This window comes from Centroberyx gerrardi, chromosome 5 (assembly GCF_048128805.1).
Source record: "Centroberyx gerrardi isolate f3 chromosome 5, fCenGer3.hap1.cur.20231027, whole genome shotgun sequence".
NCBI lineage: Eukaryota > Metazoa > Chordata > Actinopteri > Beryciformes > Berycidae > Centroberyx > Centroberyx gerrardi.
Window position 1 is genome coordinate 5,196,821 of NC_136001.1, and position 14,224 is coordinate 5,211,044.

The 14,224-nt window shown below is 40.3% G+C and overlaps 1 long non-coding RNA gene across 1 annotated transcript; it reads left to right on the forward strand.

Annotated features, from left to right (window-relative positions):
• Window positions 1-490: 490 nt before the first annotated feature.
• On the forward strand, window positions 491-1,532 carry LOC139908622 (uncharacterized). Its single transcript, XR_011784480.2, has 3 exons — window positions 491-749; window positions 1,121-1,328; window positions 1,450-1,532. It is a non-coding gene; the product is annotated as an uncharacterized LOC139908622 (long non-coding RNA).
• Window positions 1,533-14,224: the final 12,692 nt, after the last annotated feature.

Below are 14,224 nucleotides of genomic sequence, written 5' to 3' on the forward strand. Positions count from 1 at the left end.
TGTATGGAGACATAGCGACATTAGGCTAACGTTACAGCGAAAGTAGATTAACTGTAGAGATCGTTCTATGCAAATGTTGTGTATTTTTAAACACGTTCAAGCAAGGGCTAGCAGACCTATCAATCCATCATTGAACCAAGTGCAAAGGAACATTACATTTAGTCTGCCATGTATGGAACACCAGTTTTCAAATGAAATAGCTGAGTAATTTCCTTGATGGCCCAATAGCCTAGATGGTAGATTACATAAGTACTATGCAAATATAAAGACCCCCTTTCTTCCCGGCTCACTGATGTAACAACTGGTTTAAGCTCATTTTAACTGGTCCAAGATGGTCTTAGTTGGTCATGCACCAGCTCATCAAAAGTCATGTGAACATAGAAGAAAGACAGAGAAATAGACAGTTTAGTCACTGAATATCCATTCTCTCTTGATGTATAATGCTTATTTAAGAAATTTGTTCCGACTGTCGGATTCACTGAAAACAGACTTTTTGAGGTTAGCCTATCCGTTATGTTAGCTTACTAAGCAGACCATTGAATTATAGCCTAAAAGCCCATAAGTTATAGCCTAAAATGTTATTTATTTAAAACGCACTGATTGATCGTTGGTTAACCATTATTGAACTTCACCATTTCAAAGGGTCGACGGAGGATACCACTGCCTTTATTAAGGTCCGGCAGATGCAGGTCCAGACTAGACTGGTCCAGACTTCACAGGGCAAAAAACAGCGCCCTGAATGGATGGAAGTAAGTTGAGCTGACAAAAGCACTTTTTGTTGTTTAGTAGTGAAAACATTCCCATCCCTAAATTCTACCAGTTGGCTATTCAACAGACAGTAATTATGTTGTAGAAGTAACCTGAATGTTAAACTATTACTACTACTGCTACAACTAGTATTACTACCTCCACTGTTACTACTAGGCTACTACTATTACTGCTACTACTGTTATTACTACCATTACAACTGCTATTACTCCTATAATAAAAAAATTTAAAAAATTACTTAAATAGTCATGGTCGCCCACATGGTCCTGCAAGGCAGACAGCTGAGCAGCAGTTTGGTCTCTCAGGTCACTGCCACTGACTGTCTCTCCATCTCCTCCTTCCTCTTCGCCAGGTTCTCCGTCCTCCACCGGTAGGACATCCCCATTGCTCACACAGATGTTGTGCAGAATTGTACAAGCCATGACAACATCAGGGACGAAGTGGTGTCCACCTCCAGGGCATGGAGGAAGATGGCCCTCCACCTGGTCTTCATCATGCCAAATGCTAGCTCAAAGACAGAGCGAGCTCTAGCATGATGGGCATTGAACTTGTCAAGCCAGGTAAGTATTTATTTAAAATGGATTATTGCAAGCAATCCTTTCACATACTTTACTCACATATGGAAAAATAATAAATAAATAAACCTGTGTTGTGCCACTCCTCTGACTGGGTTTTTATAAGGTGTCACCAGGGAGATGGGCCTTCTCCATGCATGGATACCCTCCATCACCCAGAAGGAAGGTACCCTGTGGTGGATACACCCCTCGCCGATACAAGGGACTGTGCCGGAGGACCCAGGACCCTGGAGTCGTGCACGGAGCCAGGGAAACCGACAAATCATCACTGGACTTGGCTCTGTGTTCACATACGGCCTGCAGCTGGATGGAAGGGAACAGCTTGTGGTTCCGATAAGACCAAGCTTCTGGCTCTCCAGCGGGTTGGATGCAGATGTGACATCCATCAATGGCACCCATCGACTTTTGTGTATATAGTTTAGCTATTGTATATTGTTTATATAACTATTATTGTATAACTATTGTATATATAACTGTTATATATAGTTGCATTAGTGTAATTGTGTTTTGTTATGTAGATATGTAGTTATTTTTTATTGGTTATATATTTATGTTCAAATAAAGTACAAAAATCATTATAAAAATGGTTGATTATTTAATAGCAGAAACAGTACTTGAAATGTTTTTAGTAAAAGTAGAAATAGCCTATTAATTGCAGTATAACTACCAGTATAAATCAAGTGAAAGTCCTACATTTAAAACTGTAAGCAGCCAAAAAAATATTGCAGCCTAAGCAATGAAATGGTTATGAATAAGTGTAAACCTAGTAGTTGCTGAACATATGTCATTTGAATTGCATGTTAAATATTTAATTGTAGTTCTTTATTACTTAAGTCAATAAATGTTCTGTAATACTTTACACTATTGTGGTTATAGTATTAACGTTAGCTATTTTATTAAATCTATATGAAATTCAAATTTATACTGAATACTATCACTAAAAAATATATAAGCAGTTATTCCAAATGACCAACAGGTGGCAGTATAACCACTGTAACTGACAGACGGCAGCTGCCGGTATTTGGCGATGTCATGACGTCGCGACGAATTGCTGCCTTGGAAGTCAGTCTTAATCCAGATACCTTTACAGGTACCTTCATGCAAAAATGCTGCCTCCAAAGGACACTGCCTCGCTAGACAGCAGGCAGCTGCCTTCCATTTGAGACACAGCCCAGATGTAAGATTTCAAAGCCATGATGTTTGTACATGGAAATTGTTAAATAAAAAAAAATAAAAAACACAGCCCAGATGTGCACGCTATAATAGTCCGCCAGCAATAATAGTCCGCCAGAAACACCGGCAATAATAGTCGGCCCATTTCATTGTCAATATCCATTGTTGCTCACTTCTGTTGTGGCTTTTGCAATTGTGTTGTGGCTTTTGCATTTGTGTTGTGATTTTTGCATTTGTGTTGTGGCTTTTGCATTTGTGTTGTGATTTTTGCATTTGTGTTTTCCGTTAATGCGCTTGTGTTTTTCGAATTTGCAAAGCGTTTTGGCTATGCCGTTCGTTCGACACGTCTCGGCCACCGTACTTTTGCCTTTATTACAGCTTCCATTCTTTTCGGGAGACTTTTTCAGATCTGAAGCAGAGTGGAGCTTGTGTTTTTGTTTTTTGTTTTTTTTCTCTATCTCTTAAAGATGAAAGCTTTGCTGTGTGTGAGCTTTGCCTTGTGTGAATGCTAGTGTCGCTGTTGAAGGGAAAGTGTGCTAACATAACGTCAGAGACACTTTTGGGAACAACTTTTGTTGGTTTTAAGACTGAAAGGATGGAGGAGTTAAAGTTGGAAGAGTAGTGTGCACAAAAGTTGGGTTTACGTACGATTTGTTTTGGCGGAATTATAGCGCCTTAGTAATGTGCCTAAATTCAGCGGGTTGTCTCATTTGATCTGAGGTCTTCAGCATGCGTGCGAGTTCCAAGGGCAGGCCTTCACTGGATCCCCCAGGAGAGCCTATGTGTTTCAACATGAAGTCGGTGAGACTCACAACGAGAAGGAAGAAATCTGGGTGAGCCGGATAATTACAGAGAGGGAAAGTGTCAGGAAGAAAACAGAGAAAGTACAGTTTGTTTTGGGACGGGTTTTCTGGCATTATGAAATACAAAACATGGGAATATTGCTAGATTTATATTGAAGTCTTACCCAGATTATTCCAAGTATTTCTTAAGAACAGCCGCCCCCAGGCCAGAAGTTTCAGTACACACTCCATTATGTAGATGGCTAGGAACATACACTCGAGTGCGTCAAGGTGCCATCCTTGAATTTGAGAAAAGATGTTATTTACACATTTGATCTCACAGGCTTAGGTGGGAGTGCTGATGTACAAGCTAACGCTGAATGGGTACAATATTCAGGAGACAGCACTCAGTGGCTTTTCCGAGGACTATGTGCTGATGGAATGTGAAGGGAGGAAAATTGCAGCAGGACTGAACCTCAACTACTTTGACTATGTGGACAACTCTGAACGTCACGTGGTTGTGCATTGGCCTCAAAGTGACAACCCAAACACAGACCCAGCCAACTCTGTTTGAATTGGTTAGGCTCATGTTTGGGTTGGCTCTCTTCCGTTCAACATAATTAAATGTCTTTATTTTTAAGCCAAGTTAACATTGGCTCCTCACCTTGTAACATCTTGAAGCATACTGCATTCATCTTGGAAAAAAAACAGGCTTTCTTCGAATAATGACATCTAATGACAATTCTCACTGATGGGACAAAAACATCACATGATTGAAGTTTGATTCGTAGCTTCTTATTCACAAGTGAAGGGATTGTTATTTCCAATGGCACTCCAGTTGGCATTATATAAAATCCTGATTTTCATCTGTCCAGAGCAGCATGAAAGCTGCATTAGGCCGACAGACATCCTTTTTGACCCCAAAGAATTTCAGTTTGCCTTCCCCAAAATCATCGGGCCGGACACCACTTTCCAACCAACTCCGGATGATGTCTGTCATCATGTTGAGAACTTATGGCAGCTCGACGTCCTCCCTTACAGGGGTGAGAAGCTGATCACGCGGTCCCGTCACGATCAGGAAGCTACTGTCACTCTTGAGACAAGAATCAAGCTCGTCCTGACTGAAGGCAACCCACATTATGCGACACCCCTCCTGCGGGCAAAGGGAGTACCTCTACTGAGGACCAGAAAGGAAGCTGTCATGTCACAACTCAAGGGCACAGAGGAACCGACTGGTAAGACATCCGAGGAAGGCCCAGATTTACAATCAAGAGATACAGAAACTGGTGGATGTGTTGTAAAGCTGGAGCCTGGAGCTGAAGACCATAAAAACAACTTATTCCGACTGGTTAATTTGATGCCCACTCACTGAAGACCAGACTCATCAGAAACCAACTTCAACCTCGTCGTCCTTTTCTCAACACAGAAAAGTTCTCGTTACAACAAGAGATGAGACCCAGGCAACATCTTCAACCAGCTGCTGGGGTCTTTGACTTCAATGAAAACCTGCAGACTCTCGGCACTCCATGACACATACTTGCCTATTCCTGATTTTTCTGGGAAAACTATATCGGGCCAGGCTGGAACCAATACTCTATTCCCAATTAATTTTTCCGCTTCACTTCTGGATGAGAAGCCAGTCATCAGAAACCAGAGGTGGTAGAAGTACACAAATTCCTTACTCAAGTAAAAGTGCAAATACTCATCTAAAAATATACTGTTAAAAGTTAAAGTACCATTTCAAATCCTTTACTCAAGTCAAAGTATAAAAGTACATGGTGTTAAATTTACTTAAAGTATAAAAGTAAAAGTAGTCCTGTAAAAAAGGCATTTCTAATGTACTAAACAGGGGTTCTCTGTTGAGTGTTACTCAACATCACAGATGAGAAATAGTCTGCACCTCAAGCCAGCTTCCGAGCTTCCTGCACTTTTTCCATTTCAAAATTCCAGTCATTTTCCAGACCTTCGAACCATGTCTTGACTGGGACTTGAAGATAGACTGATGTTCAACATTAAGTTCAACATTAAGTATCTGATAATTGCAGGGCAATATGACTGTTAAGTTCCATACTTTTTTACAATTCACACACTTTAAGACTTGGAAATGTAGCTTCTACAGAACCCTTGATAATGATAGATGTAACTATTATCTAATACCGGAACAGTATTCAAAGGCTTCAGCTCTAAAACAGACAAACTTAAAAAAGACTTTAGCTCCACTCCAAACTCCCCTTTCTAATGTGACCCACAGAACCCTTTATTTAGTTTCAGCAGAAGCTGGTTCTCAAAGTTCTTTGATCAAGGTGTGCTCTTTTGGGTCTAAAAATCAGTCCTGCAGTGCTAAAAAGTCTCTCACATGCTGCTGAGGCAGGCAGAGGTGTGTTAAGCTTCACAGACAACTTGCACACTGCTGGGAAAGATTTCAGGACATCCATAGTGTCACCTGGGCAGGCCAAATATGACTCTAGCTGCCTGGTGCTCTCTTGAACTTTGGCCTGCTTCATGGTGGAGAAGAAGTCTTCCTCCTCTGAGGAATGGTTGCTGTCACCTGGGTGCAATGACGGCTGCTCCTTCAAATGGCTTTTGATGTAGTCAAGGCCTGTGTAATGCAAGACAAAAGACGAATTTCAATAAAGATTTTTTCTAGATATATTACCTCCTATAACACCCAATACTTGAATTAAAAAACAAAACAATCTGACAATGGATTAGGCTAAATATTTTTAGCAGAACATTGATGGCCTTGGCTATCAGGCTCATGGTCTTCACATACTCAGCCAGAAATGCAAATTCAGCAGGAGTGAACCTGTCACACATCATTGTCAAGATACATAAGTTTTCACAAATTGGAATTGCCAGTTTCTTATTGGGAGTTTTTTATCATTTGATTTGATTAAATTACATTTATATTATTGATTAAATGGCATTTCTATTATGATTAAATGAGACTGCAAATAAGGTCATCATGAAATACAACATGAAATACTAAATACTAAATATTACTGTATGAAAACGTATTAAAAAGTAGCACTTACATAGGAACCTTTAGTGCACTGCACACAGCGCCAATGGCTCTTTCTCCTTGTTCCCTCATGATCCTTATGATCCTCTCCACAGCCAGGAAAAGAGAATTCCATCTTGTGTCATTTGGCCGTAGGAACTGGAGCTTGCAGTGTTCTTCAATGATCTACACAGTTGTGGTGGACCTACCACTTTTGTACCCAAGACTCCTGCACTTTGAAAATGCTGAGCGAGACACCCTCTTGTAGGCTGCATTTGTATTTGCTGCTAAGGCATCAACCGTAGACACCAGGTTGAGAAGATGATGCTTCGGCAGTTGGTATTCCAGGCCATCATCGTCATCCAACATGACGCCAACATCAACAAACTCTACCTCCTCACCTGCCTCACCTTCCTCTTCTTCATTGTTGTCTCTTTCTCCTGTTTCATCCTCATGTGGTGTTACATCTCCAGGTGGTTCTGCATTATTGTTTTCATCCAAGTTGCCATACACCCTAAATGCCTTGATAAAGTTAGAGCCATTATCAGTGGTCGTCCGTATAATGTTCTCACGGATATTGTACTCTGTGTGAATGTCATTCAGGGTACCAGCAAGTGCAGCAAAAGTATGGGATCCCTTGAGCTGTTTGCAGGCTAGAGCAGCAGAGCATCTCTCCAGCGTGTCAGGTTTAATCCAATGGGCAGTAACACAGTCTGTAGTCGTGGCAATGAATTCAATCTCCCTCATGGCAGCCTTTAAATTATTCTTCATTTCCAGTGTTGCTTTATCAACTTTGCATTTTTCTGTCCCACGTGACATCACAGTGACTTCTGGTTGTAGATGATGCACAAGACTTAGAAAACCTGGCTGCTCAACAATGCTGAAGGGGTGCAAGCCTTGGGTGACAAAGTTAATGATGGCATCATCAACACTTTTCTGGGACACTCTCCTGTTGGTTTCACCCAACTTAAGCTGCTTGAATGATGGACCCTCATCTGAGCCTGATCTTCTTTTGTTTGCAGATGCAGTCAGTTTTTTGTACCGTTCCAGGTGATTCAAATGCTTTCTCTATGAGAGAGAGAGAGACTTATTAGTTTGGATTTTGCTAACAGAACAGCACATTTGACAATGCAAATAGACCCATTTCACACACATGGCCGACTCTGCTTTGTATTTACTGGGTTACCAGCAATGTTAAGAAGCCGACATTCTGTTGCTTCTGACTCTGTGACCACTTATTTTATGTTTCAATATAGCTAAACACACAGCACAGGTGTTGCCATTGACATCTCGTTCTGTGTCATACGAATGCACGACTAAAAGACATGGTAAGAGCACAGGAATTACTGTTAGGCAGTTAGCATTTCAGCTCGTCAGCCATGTTTGTGAAAAGGACCACATTGAAAGTTAGGTTGTTGGCGGCAGTCATGTTCCTACTATAAATAATAGTAGGTCACTTACCTCTATGTGTTTCTTTAGATTCGAGGGAGAATTCTTGAACGCCAAGAGCTCGTGGTTTTTCGGTTGGAACAAGAGGCACCGCATTCGCCAAGAGTCGTTTTTGGAACCGACTATTTCAAACAGTTCCTTCAAGTAGGGCCATGGATGGGGAATGTCTTGTGACCCATCTGCTCCTTCAACAACATCGTCATTGGCCGGCTCCATATCAAGTCTTTTGAGGCTAGCACAGCTGAATTCACTCTCTACTCTCCTGTCGCTAGTCTCTGTCTCTTTCCCTCCTTTCTGGTAATGGCGCTTCAGTCGCATTTCGCGCATGATCAGCTGCTTCCGGAGTGGAAGCAGTCTGATGCGGAAAAAAAAAAAATATATATATATATATATATCACTTTATTTCCTGCGAGTAATGAGTCTGTTTTGAAAATGTAGTGAGTAGAAAGTACATAATTTTCTTTTGAAATGTAGTGAGTAAAAGTAAAAAGTATTAAGTGAAAGAACAACTCAAGTAAAGTACAGATACTTGAAAATCTTACTTAGGGCGCTTTCACATCAGGGACCCGGGCCCGGATCCGAGTACACTTGACCCCAAAGTCTAGTTTGTTTGATTAGTGTGAACACTGTGTACTGTACGGTTTGGTTAAGGTTAGGGTTAGGGTCCACTTGAAAAGGTGGTCTCGAGTACAGTTCATGTGTACTCGGGTACGGTTCGCATCAGGTGTGAAAACTACTGTACCAAAACACGGAAGTGGACTGCTATTTACAATGTGACGTCATAACTATTTGACTGTCCCGTTCAAAACATGACCGTGAAAATGACCGCGAAAGGATCTCTCTGGTCTACTGAAGAAATAAAATGCTTACTTGAAATTTGGGCAGACGAAAACATACAATCACAACTGGACATTACACGCAAAAATGCCAAGATGGGATCTTGGGATCTTGCGATTGGCGCACTTTTCTACACTGGAGCGACAACATAAACAAATGTTGCGTAGTTGATGACGCAAGTGTACTCTTCTTCTTCTTCTTCTTTGTGTTTATTGGCGGATCGCAAACCAACTAGGTGCATACCGCCACCTACTGTATCGCAGTGTGTAGATACGTAAGTGTACTCGGGTACAGAACAACATTACTAATGTGAAAGCTGAGCAGCGGGGGAGTGGAGAGGGGGGGCAATCGTACTCAGGCACGGTATGAAGCAATCGTACCTAATATGAAAACGACCTTAAGTACAATAACAAAGTATTTTTACTTCGTTACTTCCCACCTCTGTCAGAAACCAACTTCAACCTTGTCGTCCTTTTCTCAACACAGAGAGAAAAGTTCTCGCCAAAGGATCTCGTCATTACAAGAACATCTAGAGCATTGTTTTTTTTCAAGATGAATGCAATATGTGCGGCGCGGTGGCTCAGTGGTTAACACTGTGGCCTCACAGCAAGAAGGCTGAGGGTTCCATTCCTAGCCCCAGCCCTTCCTATGTGGAGTTTGCATGTTCTCCCCGTGTTGGCGTTGATTTCCTCCCACATTCCAAAAACTGTGATTGGACACTCTAAATTTCACATAAATCTCAATTTGTTTTTATCTGTTTCAATAAAAGTGTTCGCACTTTTTGCAGTTTTCATGTGTCTTTTGTTATCATTTGCTATCAGAGGTGGACAGAGTTGTGAAATAATTTATTTGTGATGAAGTACTGCTAATTAGTTACATTTTACTCAGTAACTGTCTAGAAAATCAGTCAAGTGAAGGTAAAGGACTAGGACACTAGTCTGTCTCCAGTGAATCTGATTCAACCTCTAGGTCGCAACAAATAGGCCTAACCATCACTGTTTCTGCAAACTCTTTACTGTCATTCACATGAAGACATGTAGCTGGGCTTGGTTGGGCTAGATTAAGTAAAAAACTGATACACATTTTTGTGGGCTCAAAAGCACATATAGCATATATACATATGCAAAGATGCATCAGAACATTGGGTTTGTTCCATTTTAAAATGAAATGGTCATCAAATCATGCCATCAAGCAAAAAAATAATTCTCAAAATAGAGTATGCAATGGTCATTTTGAAATATTTCAATTATCAAAGAAACAACCATTTGAACCAACATGATCTCACACAAATACATGAAATGAACACGATCTCTAAAATGGCGATTTATGTGCTGTGGACACGTATTATGGGAAAATTATGTTTCTCCACCACAAACTGAATTACGTTCCCCTGCAATGAATTTAAATACGTTCCTCCACCACGAATTTAAATACGTTTCTCCGCCACAAATTTAATTACGTCCCAAAGGCTGGCTAACGGTTAAATTTAGGCAAGTAAAACGACTTTGGTTAAATTTAGGCAAGTAAAACAACTTTGGTTAAGGTTATGGTAAAGTTTAGGCAAGTAAAACAACTTGGTTTGGGTTAAGGTTAGGCAACTAAAACAACTTGGTTAAGGTTAGAGAAATGGTTTGGTCATGGTTAAATAAGAAAGACATTCGTTCAAAATTAAAATGTGACTTAATTTCCACCATGCTGCTTCAGTGTGACACTACTTCCGGTGTCTCCTTCACGTAACCGTTTCATGCTGGGAAAACGTAAATGTAACACTTTACGTTCCACCAACACGTAATTTGCTGTTAACATGTCGTGTTCATTTCACGTTTTTCTGTGAGATCAGTCTGATTTGAACACATTTCAGATGCTGTTCACTTTGTTGCCTACAGTCAGCAGGTCAATACAGTATATACATATATATATACAGTATATATTTCAAAGACATCAGCAAATAGAAAGAGAGAAAATCTGCACTTTTGGTATTCTTCTTTTTATCCATAAATTGTCTAACTTCATTGACTTGTAACAAGTTGCGTGACACAGTTTGAGTTGCCCATAGTACCATTAGCTTGTTAGCAGAGAATGATCCCTAGCTAGCTAGCTACCAGTCACAGCCCAAGTGCTTGCAAATGCTTATTTTTTTATCGGTTGAAACTCAGTATCATAAACTATGAACCCTCAATGTCAGAGGTAATATCCTCACTATTTTTTCATGTTCTAGGTTAGAAATGAGGGTTTTTTTCCTTGGAAAATTTCACATTGTGCACGTTACTTGTAGACTATTCATTTTATGGTTTATCTGATTTTGTATTTATTTTTTATCATTTTACCTTCAGCTATTTTGTTGGAATATGAACCCTTTGTCCTCACTATTTTTTCATGTTTTAAGTAAAAAAATAAAAGAACTGAACCTAACACTGTGTGCAAACTTGACCATTACTCCATGTTTATACATTTAAATTTAAGCGTTGAAATTGGAGCGTTGAAAACAATTACAGGATATCAGCCTAAGAGTCACTGCATGACAGTTGCTAATGAACTTGATATGGCAAATGACTTAAATAATTTCTACTGTAGATTTGATACACGTGATTTTAAATTAGAACAGGCTAAGGCCATTATGAAAGTAAGGGATATGGTGGATGTGGCTATTGTAATTTCTTCAGATGATGTCAGATCATATTTTAGACGTGTAAACCCTCGCAAAGCCCTTGGGCCAGACAGCATTAGCTGTAGGACACTACGGGCATGTGCGAATCAGCTGGCGCTGCCTTTCCAGAGGCTGTTCCAGCTGTCACTAGACACCGGGGTAGTCCCCAACCTGTGGAAAAGGTCTACGATTGTGCCGGTGCCCAAAAATAACAGACCCAGGGAATTTAATGACCTGCGCCCCATCTGTAGCAATGAAATGTTTTGAAAAGATTGTGTTAAAACAACTTCTCTTTGAGGTTTCACCTCTTTTGGATCCAAACCAATTTGCCTACCGTGCAGAGAGAGGAGTTGAAGACGCGCTGCTGACTATGATTAATAACATCCATGAGCACATTGAACAGGCTCAGAGCCTGGTCAAAATTGTATTCGTGGATTTCAGCAGCTGATGGTGGGCAAATTGGTGGATCTTGGAGTAAATCCCAAGTTTATTTTGTGGATTAACAACTTCTTGTCTGATCGCAGTCAGCAAGTCAGATTCAATTCTGCTACCTCATCCCCTAAAATCATTAACACAGGTGCCCCCCAAGGGTGCGTTTTGTCCCCCATCTTATACACTCTGTACACCAATGACTGCCAGGCATCTGCTTTAGCTCACACTTATTTTAAATATGCAGATGACACAGCATTGGTAGGGTTCCTAAAATCTGACAATTCATCGGTGGAGGGTTTTGAGAGGGAGACACAGGGTTTTATTCAGTGGTGTTCAGATAATTTTCTGAAGGTCAATGTAAAGAAAACGAAAGAGATGGTCATAGATTTTAGAAGGAAACAGACAATAGTTCCCCCCTCCAAGATTAATGGTGAATTAGTTGAGCGGGTCTCAACTTACAAGTATCTTGGAGTTGAAATTGATGATCACTTAAGATTCAATGAATGCGCATGGAGTAAGTCTAAGAAACTACAACAGAGGCTGTTGTTTCTTAGGAAATTGAATCACTTCAGAGTAGACTGTCGCATCCTCCAGATGTTCTACAAATCTGTCTTGCAGAGCGTTTTGTCCTTCGGCCTGATCTGCACCTTCGGAAATATGTGTGTTCAAGATCATGCCAAAGGATCATTGGGGTTGATCAGGTGTCTGCAGCACAGCTGTACAACGACCTTATTTTAAAAAAGGCTGATCAGATCCTCAGTGATCCTACCCATCCTCTCCACCTGAAATTCGTGTAGCAGGTCAAACGGCAGAATCCTGCAGCAGAAAATTAGAACAACAAGGTACAGCAAATCATTTGTGCCTACGGCAATTAGATTACTAAATGAGAGATAGATGTGCACCTGTATTACTAGGTCTAGGTATTTGATTGTGTATATTGTTCATTTAGATTGTATTTTGTTTGTGGGTATTTTGATTGTGTATATTGTATATTTAGATTGTATATTGTATATGATGTATATTTTATATTGCCAGCATTGCTCAGGATATTCTGTTGACGTGTGTGTGTGCGTGTGTGTGTGTTTGTTTTGCATGTACAGTGTACCTCTGTGTTTTAAACGAGACGTGTATGACCGCATGAATTTCCCCTTGTGGGATAATAAACCTTGACCTTGTTAGATGATGTTTTAACTTGGAAATATGCCGAACGACTTCACTTCAGTATTCGGTGCTGAAAGGCCGAAATTACTGTATAATTGTCTGGTAAACTGCTTGCAATAGTCCATCACCACAACATGGATCCTACGCGGGGGCTTTTTCCACAGGACATGGTAAATTATCGGTTATAGGCATGACATTACTGTGAAACTACTGGGGAAGGTTTGCTTTAGTATATGGTGCTCACCTGGTGAAGTTACATGGTAGCTGCAGTGAAATAGCTGAAAATGATTTACATTTGAAAAGTATGTCATGGTTCACGGTGTCAAAAGCCTTTTTAAGGTCTAAAAACACTGCTGCTACTACATTACCCTTGTCTAGTGAGCTCTTGATGTCTTCAGTGAGGTAGCAGTTGGCCATTTCCGTTGAATACCCTGGCCTAAATCCGAATTGTTTAGGATAAATAAGTTCATTGCTTTCAAGGTGGTCAACCAGTTGTTCTGCAATAACTTTTTCCAAGACCTTTGAGAAAACAGGTACAATAGAAATCGGTCTATAATTGCCTACTTGTTCTGGTGCTCCAGCCTTAAAAATTGGCGTGATGATCGCTGTTTTCCAGCTTTGTGGGAATTTACCAGTTCTGATGGAAAGGTTTATCAGATGCATTATAGGTTTGATCTATTGACGGTACTCGCATTCGTCTTGCAATATCCGGCAGCTACTGTTCTTTCAGCACCGTAATATAAAGTCGTACCAAAAAAGGTATGCAGGGGATGTAAGTTACTTATAGGGTGCATCTCAAAGCTCCAAAAATCACTCATTTCCCCCTCTACCTCCTCCTTTCCTCCTCTACCTCCTTTTCTCCTCCTCTACCTCCTCTTTTCCACCATGCTGCTTGCTGTCCCAATAGCGGAAGAGACAAGAGAAGCCACAATATGACATGATTGAATGTAATGGTTGCAACAATATGAAATGATTTTTGAATCAAATGTATTTTAATTATGTAACAGTTTAAGGCAGAATAAACAATTATGTACCAAATGCATTTTGATTATGTCCCAAATGCAACAATTTTAAGGCAGAAAAATGTATTATGTGCCAAATGTATTTCAATTATGTACCTGTGACGAAGTGGGTATGACCGCATTTGTCACTGTTAACTTATCTCTTTATCCATAAATTAATCTCATTGGTACATCTCTACATGTTTGTTAAGTTCCATCACGTATTGAGTTGACCTGTAATTTCACTGTGTAGACCTAATGCAAACGCACATAATTATCCCGGGTCTGTTTTGTTATATTTTGTTGAGATTTCCAAATTCCATATTTTCGGTTTAACACAGTAATGACAGACAAACAGTGTTGCTATTTCATTTACCTTTATTGTTGTTGTTTTGGTT